Raw genomic sequence first — 14176 nt, 5'->3', positions numbered from 1 at the left:
TTGGCTATGTGGTGAGCATGGACGAGATACACCGAAGTATCTGTTTCCACGCGGTGTAACCCGGTAACGTTGTGTTGCTTACACCTGCTTTAAAGAATTACGTTTTTGCGGAGCTTACCGTCGCAGTCTGTGGCAAAATCATTTAGTCTGTTCGACGGCTCACGGGAAAGGTAGCATTGTGAAACACTGCAGAAACGAACGACTTCCTTACTTTTGCTCCGACTGACCATACTCCGTGAAAGTTTCCCAGATTCTCAGTTGAGGATTTTTGCAGCTGGAAGTTACCTCAGAAACCCTGTTAATTCGTAATGTATTGAGCGAATCGCAAAACAGAAAGCATTTAACACGGAACACAAACAAAACTGGAAAACCAAATGCATTTTCAGACACAGCGAGCATGAATGCTAAATGTGAGACAGTCCGGGGGCATGAGCCATAAAGTTATCACACAAATAACAACAGGGCAATTCCAAACTACTCTTTCAAACATACTGGAGCCTGAGTGCACCACCACTGCCCAGACAATGCTGCAAAGAGACAAAGAAAGAACATAATAAGAATGGGCCATAAAAAGTGAATTTCACCAATCACAGTCTCGATTAGATTACCTTTCCCTTCCGATGACTCCAGGACGGAAAAGGAGGAAGTGGGAGAAATTCAATAACATATGACATCGAAATACATTGGAACGATTTTCTCATTGGCCAGAAAACCAAATAACGACGAGTCGAGTCACCGTAGGACTCTGTTTCGCAACAACAGTCTCCATTCGGTTCCAGTAAAAGCTCAACTTGCCTGGAACAGAAAGCAACAGTGGAGCCGCTGGCGATTTTCCGCGCGGGAGGCGAACACGATCATGACAGCACAGACACTTTGGAAAATTCGGCACTTTCCCACACCGCAGGAAATTCCCCGGGAAGCAAACTCATTTTGCTTCTGTTTCAAACAGAAATGCAGCAGGGGAATGAAACAGCATTTAAACCAGCAGCTCCGCAGAAACGGCAGCGGTGGGATTCTAACCCACCCCTCGGGCGAGACGGGAGCCTTAATCCAGCGCCTTAGACCGCTCGGCCACACTAGCAACACGCGCGCGAGTTCATTTTCTTGCACTTCCAATTGTTTTCCTGCATAACAACAGATGTAAACTCAAGTGAAAAAGGTTCCATGATCCCTCTCCGACTCGCACAGCTGCTGGGATGTGCCCGTCTACAATATCAATTTCTCAGCAGTTAACGATAGCCCATCAATCCAGACAAAAATCACTGGTAAGCTGAGTCTATCTTCTCAGACTGGATTCAGAAACAAATGTATCTGTGAGTGCGTGAGAATATATGATCGGTTATGATTGGGTCAAATTACCATGAGCTACTTGACATTACTGCAATTTCGATTCTTGCTTTGCTAAATGATTTCACCCATTGCTCGAAACAGGACAACTTACACGTTTACACGGAACATGAAACACACCGGACTACAGGGAAAATGCACAAAGCTGAGCAGGCCGTTTCCCAAATCATACCGTGCAGCATAGTTTCAGGCACTGTGTCTGTTTTGCAGAATAAGGTTCCCAAAGAATGTTCCATCCTAAAACCGGAGGTAGTATTACAATCCGAGAACGACAGATTACATTGTAAGGAAGGTCTGACCTCGGGGCCGGTTCGAGATGCCACTTTCCTTGCCTTTTACCTTAACCGTGCAATTTGCTGCAGAGATTATCACACCTGGACATGAGCCTCATGGATACCAACTGAGTTGGAAACCTGTGTGGGAATCGATGAGAAAAAAGCGACTCAATAAATTTTAACAAGTTCCGTGGTGCTTTTTAGAAATGCAGTTTCTGTTCACCTCAATCCAAAAGGCAGTTTCTGAACATAGTAACAGAAGTCAAAAGGTAATTACCTCACCCCACCCCCAGTCCGGAAGAGGTGCTAACTGCCCTTGATTGCTGTTTGTTCATGATGTGAAGAGCTCTCACGCCTGAGTCACCGTCACGTCTCTGGTTGCTGAGTGAATCACAAAGAAGGACTTTCTCCAGAGCTGCAACTGCCTCACTTCCCCACTCGCCTTCCCCGTTTACATTTTCCTGCTCGTCAGTGATTTAAAGAAAAGCAAATGGATGCGATGTCATTCTGTAGCCTCTCTGTCGATTCCTCCGTTTCAGTTCCAACGTGGCTTAGATCTCGGGGCGCACCTTAATACTAGCGACGCTATGAAAGCACAGGTCCAGATGTTCCTCTGAGAGTGTAATTTCTTTCATTGCTGTTGCTGATTGAATGAGCCACTAACGTGTGAACTACTCCAAAACATGATTCAGGACCTCTGGTGCCAATTCTCGCACGTTGAATAACGACAGACACCTTCCAAATGAGGTCTTTCAGAGACGACTTTGGGATACATTTGACAGACAGACTAGTTGAAGAATCCGTGGTGCACTGTGACACCAGCACATCAGCTTCTTCCCTGTCTTTGAACCGGGCCGCCTGCGCAAGGAATGCGAATGCGGTAATGCTTTTCGTGGAAGGATCAGAAGGGGGTAACTACACTCTCAAACAGAATGGCATATGATCAGAACGATGTTGGAGAAAAACTTTACAATGCTTTGCACAGTAATTAAATGGAATCGCATTGCATTGCACGACGAGAGAAGATTTATTCAAGCAAATTCGAAGGCAGGTTTGCACATGGGAAAGCAAGCAAGAAAGCTCCGTTCTTGTCGATGTCAAAGGCTGCAGTTGAACAGCAAAGCAGTTGCTGCCCAGTTTCGAACTGGGGACCTTTCGCGTGTGAGGCGAACGTGATGACCACTACACTACAGAAACAAGCCGCGGTCGCAGCCGCTGCAGCTCAGTGGCATCCAACACAGAAAGTTGAAGCCATTCTACCTTTCGCCTTTCTGTTTCCGTTAACTCGTTGTTTCATGGGACTTGTTTAATTTTGGCTATGTGGTGAGCATGGACGAGATACACCGAAGTATCTGTTTCCACGCGGTGTAACCCGGTAACGTTGTGTTGCTTACACCTGCTTTAAAGAATTACGTTTTTGCGGAGCTTACCGTCGCAGTCTGTGGCAAAATCATTTAGTCTGTTCGACGGCTCACGGGAAAGGTAGCATTGTGAAACACTGCAGAAACGAACGACTTCCTTACTTTTGCTCCGACTGACCATACTCCGTGAAAGTTTCCCAGATTCTCAGTTGAGGATTTTTGCAGCTGGAAGTTACCTCAGAAACCCTGTTAATTCGTAATGTATTGAGCGAATCGCAAAACAGAAAGCATTTAACACGGAACACAAACAAAACTGGAAAACCAAATGCATTTTCAGACACAGCGAGCATGAATGCTAAATGTGAGACAGTCCGGGGGCATGAGCCATAAAGTTATCACACAAATAACAACAGGGCAATTCCAAACTACTCTTTCAAACATACTGGAGCCTGAGTGCACCACCACTGCCCAGACAATGCTGCAAAGAGACAAAGAAAGAACATAATAAGAATGGGCCATAAAAAGTGAATTTCACCAATCACAGTCTCGATTAGATTACCTTTCCCTTCCGATGACTCCAGGACGGAAAAGGAGGAAGTGGGAGAAATTCAATAACATATGACATCGAAATACATTGGAACGATTTTCTCATTGGCCAGAAAACCAAATAACGACGAGTCGAGTCACCGTAGGACTCTGTTTCGCAACAACAGTCTCCATTCGGTTCCAGTAAAAGCTCAACTTGCCTGGAACAGAAAGCAACAGTGGAGCCGCTGGCGATTTTCCGCGCGGGAGGCGAACACGATCATGACAGCACAGACACTTTGGAAAATTCGGCACTTTCCCACACCGCAGGAAATTCCCCGGGAAGCAAACTCATTTTGCTTCTGTTTCAAACAGAAATGCAGCAGGGGAATGAAACAGCATTTAAACCAGCAGCTCCGCAGAAACGGCAGCGGTGGGATTCTAACCCACCCCTCGGGCGAGACGGGAGCCTTAATCCAGCGCCTTAGACCGCTCGGCCACACTAGCAACACGCGCGCGAGTTCATTTTCTTGCACTTCCAATTGTTTTCCTGCATAACAACAGATGTAAACTCAAGTGAAAAAGGTTCCATGATCCCTCTCCGACTCGCACAGCTGCTGGGATGTGCCCGTCTACAATATCAATTTCTCAGCAGTTAACGATAGCCCATCAATCCAGACAAAAATCACTGGTAAGCTGAGTCTATCTTCTCAGACTGGATTCAGAAACAAATGTATCTGTGAGTGCGTGAGAATATATGATCGGTTATGATTGGGTCAAATTACCATGAGCTACTTGACATTACTGCAATTTCGATTCTTGCTTTGCTAAATGATTTCACCCATTGCTCGAAACAGGACAACTTACACGTTTACACGGAACATGAAACACACCGGACTACAGGGAAAATGCACAAAGCTGAGCAGGCCGTTTCCCAAATCATACCGTGCAGCATAGTTTCAGGCACTGTGTCTGTTTTGCAGAATAAGGTTCCCAAAGAATGTTCCATCCTAAAACCGGAGGTAGTATTACAATCCGAGAACGACAGATTACATTGTAAGGAAGGTCTGACCTCGGGGCCGGTTCGAGATGCCACTTTCCTTGCCTTTTACCTTAACCGTGCAATTTGCTGCAGAGATTATCACACCTGGACATGAGCCTCATGGATACCAACTGAGTTGGAAACCTGTGTGGGAATCGATGAGAAAAAAGCGACTCAATAAATTTTAACAAGTTCCGTGGTGCTTTTTAGAAATGCAGTTTCTGTTCACCTCAATCCAAAAGGCAGTTTCTGAACATAGTAACAGAAGTCAAAAGGTAATTACCTCACCCCACCCCCAGTCCGGAAGAGGTGCTAACTGCCCTTGATTGCTGTTTGTTCATGATGTGAAGAGCTCTCACGCCTGAGTCACCGTCACGTCTCTGGTTGCTGAGTGAATCACAAAGAAGGACTTTCTCCAGAGCTGCAACTGCCTCACTTCCCCACTCGCCTTCTCCGTTTACATTTTCCTGCTCGTCAGTGATTTAAAGAAAAGCAAATGGATGCGATGTCATTCTGTAGCCTCTCTGTCGATTCCTCCGTTTCAGTTCCAACGTGGCTTAGATCTCGGGGCGCACCTTAATACTAGCGACGCTATGAAAGCACAGGTCCAGATGTTCCTCTGAGAGTGTAATTTCTTTCATTGCTGTTGCTGATTGAATGAGCCACTAACGTGTGAACTACTCCAAAACATGATTCAGGACCTCTGGTGCCAATTCTCGCACGTTGAATAACGACAGACACCTTCCAAATGAGGTCTTTCAGAGACGACTTTGGGATACATTTGACAGACAGACTAGTTGAAGAATCCGTGGTGCACTGTGACACCAGCACATCAGCTTCTTCCCTGTCTTTGAACCGGGCCGCCTGCGCAAGGAATGCGAATGCGGTAATGCTTTTCGTGGAAGGATCAGAAGGGGGTAACTACACTCTCAAACAGAATGGCATATGATCAGAACGATGTTGGAGAAAAACTTTACAATGCTTTGCACAGTAATTAAATGGAATCGCATTGCATTGCACGACGAGAGAAGATTTATTCAAGCAAATTCGAAGGCAGGTTTGCACATGGGAAAGCAAGCAAGAAAGCTCCGTTCTTGTCGATGTCAAAGGCTGCAGTTGAACAGCAAAGCAGTTGCTGCCCAGTTTCGAACTGGGGACCTTTCGCGTGTGAGGCGAACGTGATGACCACTACACTACAGAAACAAGCCGCGGTCGCAGCCGCTGCAGCTCAGTGGCATCCAACACAGAAAGTTGAAGCCATTCTACCTTTCGCCTTTCTGTTTCCGTTAACTCGTTGTTTCATGGGACTTGTTTAATTTTGGCTATGTGGTGAGCATGGACGAGATACACCGAAGTATCTGTTTCCACGCGGTGTAACCCGGTAACGTTGTGTTGCTTACACCTGCTTTAAAGAATTACGTTTTTGCGGAGCTTACCGTCGCAGTCTGTGGCAAAATCATTTAGTCTGTTCGACGGCTCACGGGAAAGGTAGCATTGTGAAACACTGCAGAAACGAACGACTTCCTTACTTTTGCTCCGACTGACCATACTCCGTGAAAGTTTCCCAGATTCTCAGTTGAGGATTTTTGCAGCTGGAAGTTACCTCAGAAACCCTGTTAATTCGTAATGTATTGAGCGAATCGCAAAACAGAAAGCATTTAACACGGAACACAAACAAAACTGGAAAACCAAATGCATTTTCAGACACAGCGAGCATGAATGCTAAATGTGAGACAGTCCGGGGGCATGAGCCATAAAGTTATCACACAAATAACAACAGGGCAATTCCAAACTACTCTTTCAAACATACTGGAGCCTGAGTGCACCACCACTGCCCAGACAATGCTGCAAAGAGACAAAGAAAGAACATAATAAGAATGGGCCATAAAAAGTGAATTTCACCAATCACAGTCTCGATTAGATTACCTTTCCCTTCCGATGACTCCAGGACGGAAAAGGAGGAAGTGGGAGAAATTCAATAACATATGACATCGAAATACATTGGAACGATTTTCTCATTGGCCAGAAAACCAAATAACGACGAGTCGAGTCACCGTAGGACTCTGTTTCGCAACAACAGTCTCCATTCGGTTCCAGTAAAAGCTCAACTTGCCTGGAACAGAAAGCAACAGTGGAGCCGCTGGCGATTTTCCGCGCGGGAGGCGAACACGATCATGACAGCACAGACACTTTGGAAAATTCGGCACTTTCCCACACCGCAGGAAATTCCCCGGGAAGCAAACTCATTTTGCTTCTGTTTCAAACAGAAATGCAGCAGGGGAATGAAACAGCATTTAAACCAGCAGCTCCGCAGAAACGGCAGCGGTGGGATTCTAACCCACCCCTCGGGCGAGACGGGAGCCTTAATCCAGCGCCTTAGACCGCTCGGCCACACTAGCAACACGCGCGCGAGTTCATTTTCTTGCACTTCCAATTGTTTTCCTGCATAACAACAGATGTAAACTCAAGTGAAAAAGGTTCCATGATCCCTCTCCGACTCGCACAGCTGCTGGGATGTGCCCGTCTACAATATCAATTTCTCAGCAGTTAACGATAGCCCATCAATCCAGACAAAAATCACTGGTAAGCTGAGTCTATCTTCTCAGACTGGATTCAGAAACAAATGTATCTGTGAGTGCGTGAGAATATATGATCGGTTATGATTGGGTCAAATTACCATGAGCTACTTGACATTACTGCAATTTCGATTCTTGCTTTGCTAAATGATTTCACCCATTGCTCGAAACAGGACAACTTACACGTTTACACGGAACATGAAACACACCGGACTACAGGGAAAATGCACAAAGCTGAGCAGGCCGTTTCCCAAATCATACCGTGCAGCATAGTTTCAGGCACTGTGTCTGTTTTGCAGAATAAGGTTCCCAAAGAATGTTCCATCCTAAAACCGGAGGTAGTATTACAATCCGAGAACGACAGATTACATTGTAAGGAAGGTCTGACCTCGGGGCCGGTTCGAGATGCCACTTTCCTTGCCTTTTACCTTAACCGTGCAATTTGCTGCAGAGATTATCACACCTGGACATGAGCCTCATGGATACCAACTGAGTTGGAAACCTGTGTGGGAATCGATGAGAAAAAAGCGACTCAATAAATTTTAACAAGTTCCGTGGTGCTTTTTAGAAATGCAGTTTCTGTTCACCTCAATCCAAAAGGCAGTTTCTGAACATAGTAACAGAAGTCAAAAGGTAATTACCTCACCCCACCCCCAGTCCGGAAGAGGTGCTAACTGCCCTTGATTGCTGTTTGTTCATGATGTGAAGAGCTCTCACGCCTGAGTCACCGTCACGTCTCTGGTTGCTGAGTGAATCACAAAGAAGGACTTTCTCCAGAGCTGCAACTGCCTCACTTCCCCACTCGCCTTCTCCGTTTACATTTTCCTGCTCGTCAGTGATTTAAAGAAAAGCAAATGGATGCGATGTCATTCTGTAGCCTCTCTGTCGATTCCTCCGTTTCAGTTCCAACGTGGCTTAGATCTCGGGGCGCACCTTAATACTAGCGACGCTATGAAAGCACAGGTCCAGATGTTCCTCTGAGAGTGTAATTTCTTTCATTGCTGTTGCTGATTGAATGAGCCACTAACGTGTGAACTACTCCAAAACATGATTCAGGACCTCTGGTGCCAATTCTCGCACGTTGAATAACGACAGACACCTTCCAAATGAGGTCTTTCAGAGACGACTTTGGGATACATTTGACAGACAGACTAGTTGAAGAATCCGTGGTGCACTGTGACACCAGCACATCAGCTTCTTCCCTGTCTTTGAACCGGGCCGCCTGCGCAAGGAATGCGAATGCGGTAATGCTTTTCGTGGAAGGATCAGAAGGGGGTAACTACACTCTCAAACAGAATGGCATATGATCAGAACGATGTTGGAGAAAAACTTTACAATGCTTTGCACAGTAATTAAATGGAATCGCATTGCATTGCACGACGAGAGAAGATTTATTCAAGCAAATTCGAAGGCAGGTTTGCACATGGGAAAGCAAGCAAGAAAGCTCCGTTCTTGTCGATGTCAAAGGCTGCAGTTGAACAGCAAAGCAGTTGCTGCCCAGTTTCGAACTGGGGACCTTTCGCGTGTGAGGCGAACGTGATGACCACTACACTACAGAAACAAGCCGCGGTCGCAGCCGCTGCAGCTCAGTGGCATCCAACACAGAAAGTTGAAGCCATTCTACCTTTCGCCTTTCTGTTTCCGTTAACTCGTTGTTTCATGGGACTTGTTTAATTTTGGCTATGTGGTGAGCATGGACGAGATACACCGAAGTATCTGTTTCCACGCGGTGTAACCCGGTAACGTTGTGTTGCTTACACCTGCTTTAAAGAATTACGTTTTTGCGGAGCTTACCGTCGCAGTCTGTGGCAAAATCATTTAGTCTGTTCGACGGCTCACGGGAAAGGTAGCATTGTGAAACACTGCAGAAACGAACGACTTCCTTACTTTTGCTCCGACTGACCATACTCCGTGAAAGTTTCCCAGATTCTCAGTTGAGGATTTTTGCAGCTGGAAGTTACCTCAGAAACCCTGTTAATTCGTAATGTATTGAGCGAATCGCAAAACAGAAAGCATTTAACACGGAACACAAACAAAACTGGAAAACCAAATGCATTTTCAGACACAGCGAGCATGAATGCTAAATGTGAGACAGTCCGGGGGCATGAGCCATAAAGTTATCACACAAATAACAACAGGGCAATTCCAAACTACTCTTTCAAACATACTGGAGCCTGAGTGCACCACCACTGCCCAGACAATGCTGCAAAGAGACAAAGAAAGAACATAATAAGAATGGGCCATAAAAAGTGAATTTCACCAATCACAGTCTCGATTAGATTACCTTTCCCTTCCGATGACTCCAGGACGGAAAAGGAGGAAGTGGGAGAAATTCAATAACATATGACATCGAAATACATTGGAACGATTTTCTCATTGGCCAGAAAACCAAATAACGACGAGTCGAGTCACCGTAGGACTCTGTTTCGCAACAACAGTCTCCATTCGGTTCCAGTAAAAGCTCAACTTGCCTGGAACAGAAAGCAACAGTGGAGCCGCTGGCGATTTTCCGCGCGGGAGGCGAACACGATCATGACAGCACAGACACTTTGGAAAATTCGGCACTTTCCCACACCGCAGGAAATTCCCCGGGAAGCAAACTCATTTTGCTTCTGTTTCAAACAGAAATGCAGCAGGGGAATGAAACAGCATTTAAACCAGCAGCTCCGCAGAAACGGCAGCGGTGGGATTCTAACCCACCCCTCGGGCGAGACGGGAGCCTTAATCCAGCGCCTTAGACCGCTCGGCCACACTAGCAACACGCGCGCGAGTTCATTTTCTTGCACTTCCAATTGTTTTCCTGCATAACAACAGATGTAAACTCAAGTGAAAAAGGTTCCATGATCCCTCTCCGACTCGCACAGCTGCTGGGATGTGCCCGTCTACAATATCAATTTCTCAGCAGTTAACGATAGCCCATCAATCCAGACAAAAATCACTGGTAAGCTGAGTCTATCTTCTCAGACTGGATTCAGAAACAAATGTATCTGTGAGTGCGTGAGAATATATGATCGGTTATGATTGGGTCAAATTACCATGAGCTACTTGACATTACTGCAATTTCGATTCTTGCTTTGCTAAATGATTTCACCCATTGCTCGAAACAGGACAACTTACACGTTTACACGGAACATGAAACACACCGGACTACAGGGAAAATGCACAAAGCTGAGCAGGCCGTTTCCCAAATCATACCGTGCAGCATAGTTTCAGGCACTGTGTCTGTTTTGCAGAATAAGGTTCCCAAAGAATGTTCCATCCTAAAACCGGAGGTAGTATTACAATCCGAGAACGACAGATTACATTGTAAGGAAGGTCTGACCTCGGGGCCGGTTCGAGATGCCACTTTCCTTGCCTTTTACCTTAACCGTGCAATTTGCTGCAGAGATTATCACACCTGGACATGAGCCTCATGGATACCAACTGAGTTGGAAACCTGTGTGGGAATCGATGAGAAAAAAGCGACTCAATAAATTTTAACAAGTTCCATGGTGCTTTTTAGAAATGCAGTTTCTGTTCACCTCAATCCAAAAGGCAGTTTCTGAACATAGTAACAGAAGTCAAAAGGTAATTACCTCACCCCACCCCCAGTCCGGAAGAGGTGCTAACTGCCCTTGATTGCTGTTTGTTCATGATGTGAAGAGCTCTCACGCCTGAGTCACCGTCACGTCTCTGGTTGCTGAGTGAATCACAAAGAAGGACTTTCTCCAGAGCTGCAACTGCCTCACTTCCCCACTCGCCTTCCCCGTTTACATTTTCCTGCTCGTCAGTGATTTAAAGAAAAGCAAATGGATGCGATGTCATTCTGTAGCCTCTCTGTCGATTCCTCCGTTTCAGTTCCAACGTGGCTTAGATCTCGGGGCGCACCTTAATACTAGCGACGCTATGAAAGCACAGGTCCAGATGTTCCTCTGAGAGTGTAATTTCTTTCATTGCTGTTGCTGATTGAATGAGCCACTAACGTGTGAACTGCTCCAAAACATGATTCAGGACCTCTGGTGCCAATTCTCGCACGTTGAATAACGACAGACACCTTCCAAATGAGGTCTTTCAGAGACGACTTTGGGATACATTTGACAGACAGACTAGTTGAAGAATCCGTGGTGCACTGTGACACCAGCACATCAGCTTCTTCCCTGTCTTTGAACCGGGCCGCCTGCGCAAGGAATGCGAATGCGGTAATGCTTTTCGTGGAAGGATCAGAAGGGGGTAACTACACTCTCAAACAGAATGGCATATGATCAGAACGATGTTGGAGAAAAACTTTACAATGCTTTGCACAGTAATTAAATGGAATCGCATTGCATTGCACGACGAGAGAAGATTTATTCAAGCAAATTCGAAGGCAGGTTTGCACATGGGAAAGCAAGCAAGAAAGCTCCGTTCTTGTCGATGTCAAAGGCTGCAGTTGAACAGCAAAGCAGTTGCTGCCCAGTTTCGAACTGGGGACCTTTCGCGTGTGAGGCGAACGTGATGACCACTACACTACAGAAACAAGCCGCGGTCGCAGCCGCTGCAGCTCAGTGGCATCCAACACAGAAAGTTGAAGCCATTCTACCTTTCGCCTTTCTGTTTCCGTTAACTCGTTGTTTCATGGGACTTGTTTAATTTTGGCTATGTGGTGAGCATGGACGAGATACACCGAAGTATCTGTTTCCACGCGGTGTAACCCGGTAACGTTGTGTTGCTTACACCTGCTTTAAAGAATTACGTTTTTGCGGAGCTTACCGTCGCAGTCTGTGGCAAAATCATTTAGTCTGTTCGACGGCTCACGGGAAAGGTAGCATTGTGAAACACTGCAGAAACGAACGACTTCCTTACTTTTGCTCCGACTGACCATACTCCGTGAAAGTTTCCCAGATTCTCAGTTGAGGATTTTTGCAGCTGGAAGTTACCTCAGAAACCCTGTTAATTCGTAATGTATTGAGCGAATCGCAAAACAGAAAGCATTTAACACGGAACACAAACAAAACTGGAAAACCAAATGCATTTTCAGACACAGCGAGCATGAATGCTAAATGTGAGACAGTCCGGGGGCATGAGCCATAAAGTTATCACACAAATAACAACAGGGCAATTCCAAACTACTCTTTCAAACATACTGGAGCCTGAGTGCACCACCACTGCCCAGACAATGCTGCAAAGAGACAAAGAAAGAACATAATAAGAATGGGCCATAAAAAGTGAATTTCACCAATCACAGTCTCGATTAGATTACCTTTCCCTTCCGATGACTCCAGGACGGAAAAGGAGGAAGTGGGAGAAATTCAATAACATATGACATCGAAATACATTGGAACGATTTTCTCATTGGCCAGAAAACCAAATAACGACGAGTCGAGTCACCGTAGGACTCTGTTTCGCAACAACAGTCTCCATTCGGTTCCAGTAAAAGCTCAACTTGCCTGGAACAGAAAGCAACAGTGGAGCCGCTGGCGATTTTCCGCGCGGGAGGCGAACACGATCATGACAGCACAGACACTTTGGAAAATTCGGCACTTTCCCACACCGCAGGAAATTCCCCGGGAAGCAAACTCATTTTGCTTCTGTTTCAAACAGAAATGCAGCAGGGGAATGAAACAGCATTTAAACCAGCAGCTCCGCAGAAACGGCAGCGGTGGGATTCGAACCCACCCCTCGGGCGAGACGGGAGCCTTAATCCAGCGCCTTAGACCGCTCGGCCACACTAGCAACACGCGCGCGAGTTCATTTTCTTGCACTTCCAATTGTTTTCCTGCATAACAACAGATGTAAACTCAAGTGAAAAAGGTTCCATGATCCCTCTCCGACTCGCACAGCTGCTGGGATGTGCCCGTCTACAATATCAATTTCTCAGCAGTTAACGATAGCCCATCAATCCAGACAAAAATCACTGGTAAGCTGAGTCTATCTTCTCAGACTGGATTCAGAAACAAATGTATCTGTGAGTGCGTGAGAATATATGATCGGTTATGATTGGGTCAAATTACCATGAGCTACTTGACATTACTGCAATTTCGATTCTTGCTTTGCTAAATGATTTCACCCATTGCTCGAAACAGGACAACTTACACGTTTACACGGAACATGAAACACACCGGACTACAGGGAAAATGCACAAAGCTGAGCAGGCCGTTTCCCAAATCATACCGTGCAGCATAGTTTCAGGCACTGTGTCTGTTTTGCAGAATAAGGTTCCCAAAGAATGTTCCATCCTAAAACCGGAGGTAGTATTACAATCCGAGAACGACAGATTACATTGTAAGGAAGGTCTGACCTCGGGGCCGGTTCGAGATGCCACTTTCCTTGCCTTTTACCTTAACCGTGCAATTTGCTGCAGAGATTATCACACCTGGACATGAGCCTCATGGATACCAACTGAGTTGGAAACCTGTGTGGGAATCGATGAGAAAAAAGCGACTCAATAAATTTTAACAAGTTCCATGGTGCTTTTTAGAAATGCAGTTTCTGTTCACCTCAATCCAAAAGGCAGTTTCTGAACATAGTAACAGAAGTCAAAAGGTAATTACCTCACCCCACCCCCAGTCCGGAAGAGGTGCTAACTGCCCTTGATTGCTGTTTGTTCATGATGTGAAGAGCTCTCACGCCTGAGTCACCGTCACGTCTCTGGTTGCTGAGTGAATCACAAAGAAGGACTTTCTCCAGAGCTGCAACTGCCTCACTTCCCCACTCGCCTTCCCCGTTTACATTTTCCTGCTCGTCAGTGATTTAAAGAAAACCAAATGGATGCGATGTCATTCTGTAGCCTCTCTGTCGATTCCTCCGTTTCAGTTCCAACGTGGCTTAGATCTCGGGGCGCACCTTAATACTAGCGACGCTATGAAAGCACAGGTCCAGATGTTCCTCTGAGAGTGTAATTTCTTTCATTGCTGTTGCTGATTGAATGAGCCACTAACGTGTGAACTGCTCCAAAACATGATTCAGGACCTCTGGTGCCAATTCTCGCACGTTGAATAACGACAGACACCTTCCAAATGAGGTCTTTCAGAGACGACTTTGGGATACATTTGACAGACAGACTAGTTGAAGAATCCGTGGTGCACTGTGACA

General features: G+C 46.0%; 4 non-coding genes across 4 annotated transcripts; all 4 read right to left on the bottom strand.

Annotated features, from left to right (window-relative positions):
* Positions 1–2746: 2746 nt before the first annotated feature.
* Positions 2747–2819, bottom strand: trnav-cac (transfer RNA valine (anticodon CAC)). Its single transcript has one exon. It is a non-coding gene; the product is annotated as a tRNA-Val (tRNA).
* Positions 2820–5680: 2861 nt separating this feature from the next.
* Positions 5681–5753, bottom strand: trnav-cac (transfer RNA valine (anticodon CAC)). The gene has a single exon. It is a non-coding gene; the product is annotated as a tRNA-Val (tRNA).
* Positions 5754–8614: 2861 nt separating this feature from the next.
* On the bottom strand, positions 8615–8687 carry trnav-cac (transfer RNA valine (anticodon CAC)). The gene has a single exon. It is a non-coding gene; the product is annotated as a tRNA-Val (tRNA).
* A 2861-nt stretch (positions 8688–11548) lies between these two features.
* Positions 11549–11621, bottom strand: trnav-cac (transfer RNA valine (anticodon CAC)). The gene has a single exon. It is a non-coding gene; the product is annotated as a tRNA-Val (tRNA).
* Positions 11622–14176: the final 2555 nt, after the last annotated feature.

Source organism: Chiloscyllium punctatum, unplaced genomic scaffold (assembly GCF_047496795.1).
Source record: "Chiloscyllium punctatum isolate Juve2018m unplaced genomic scaffold, sChiPun1.3 scaffold_204, whole genome shotgun sequence".
NCBI lineage: Eukaryota > Metazoa > Chordata > Chondrichthyes > Orectolobiformes > Hemiscylliidae > Chiloscyllium > Chiloscyllium punctatum.
This window is presented reverse-complemented; position numbering and strand designations above follow the sequence as displayed.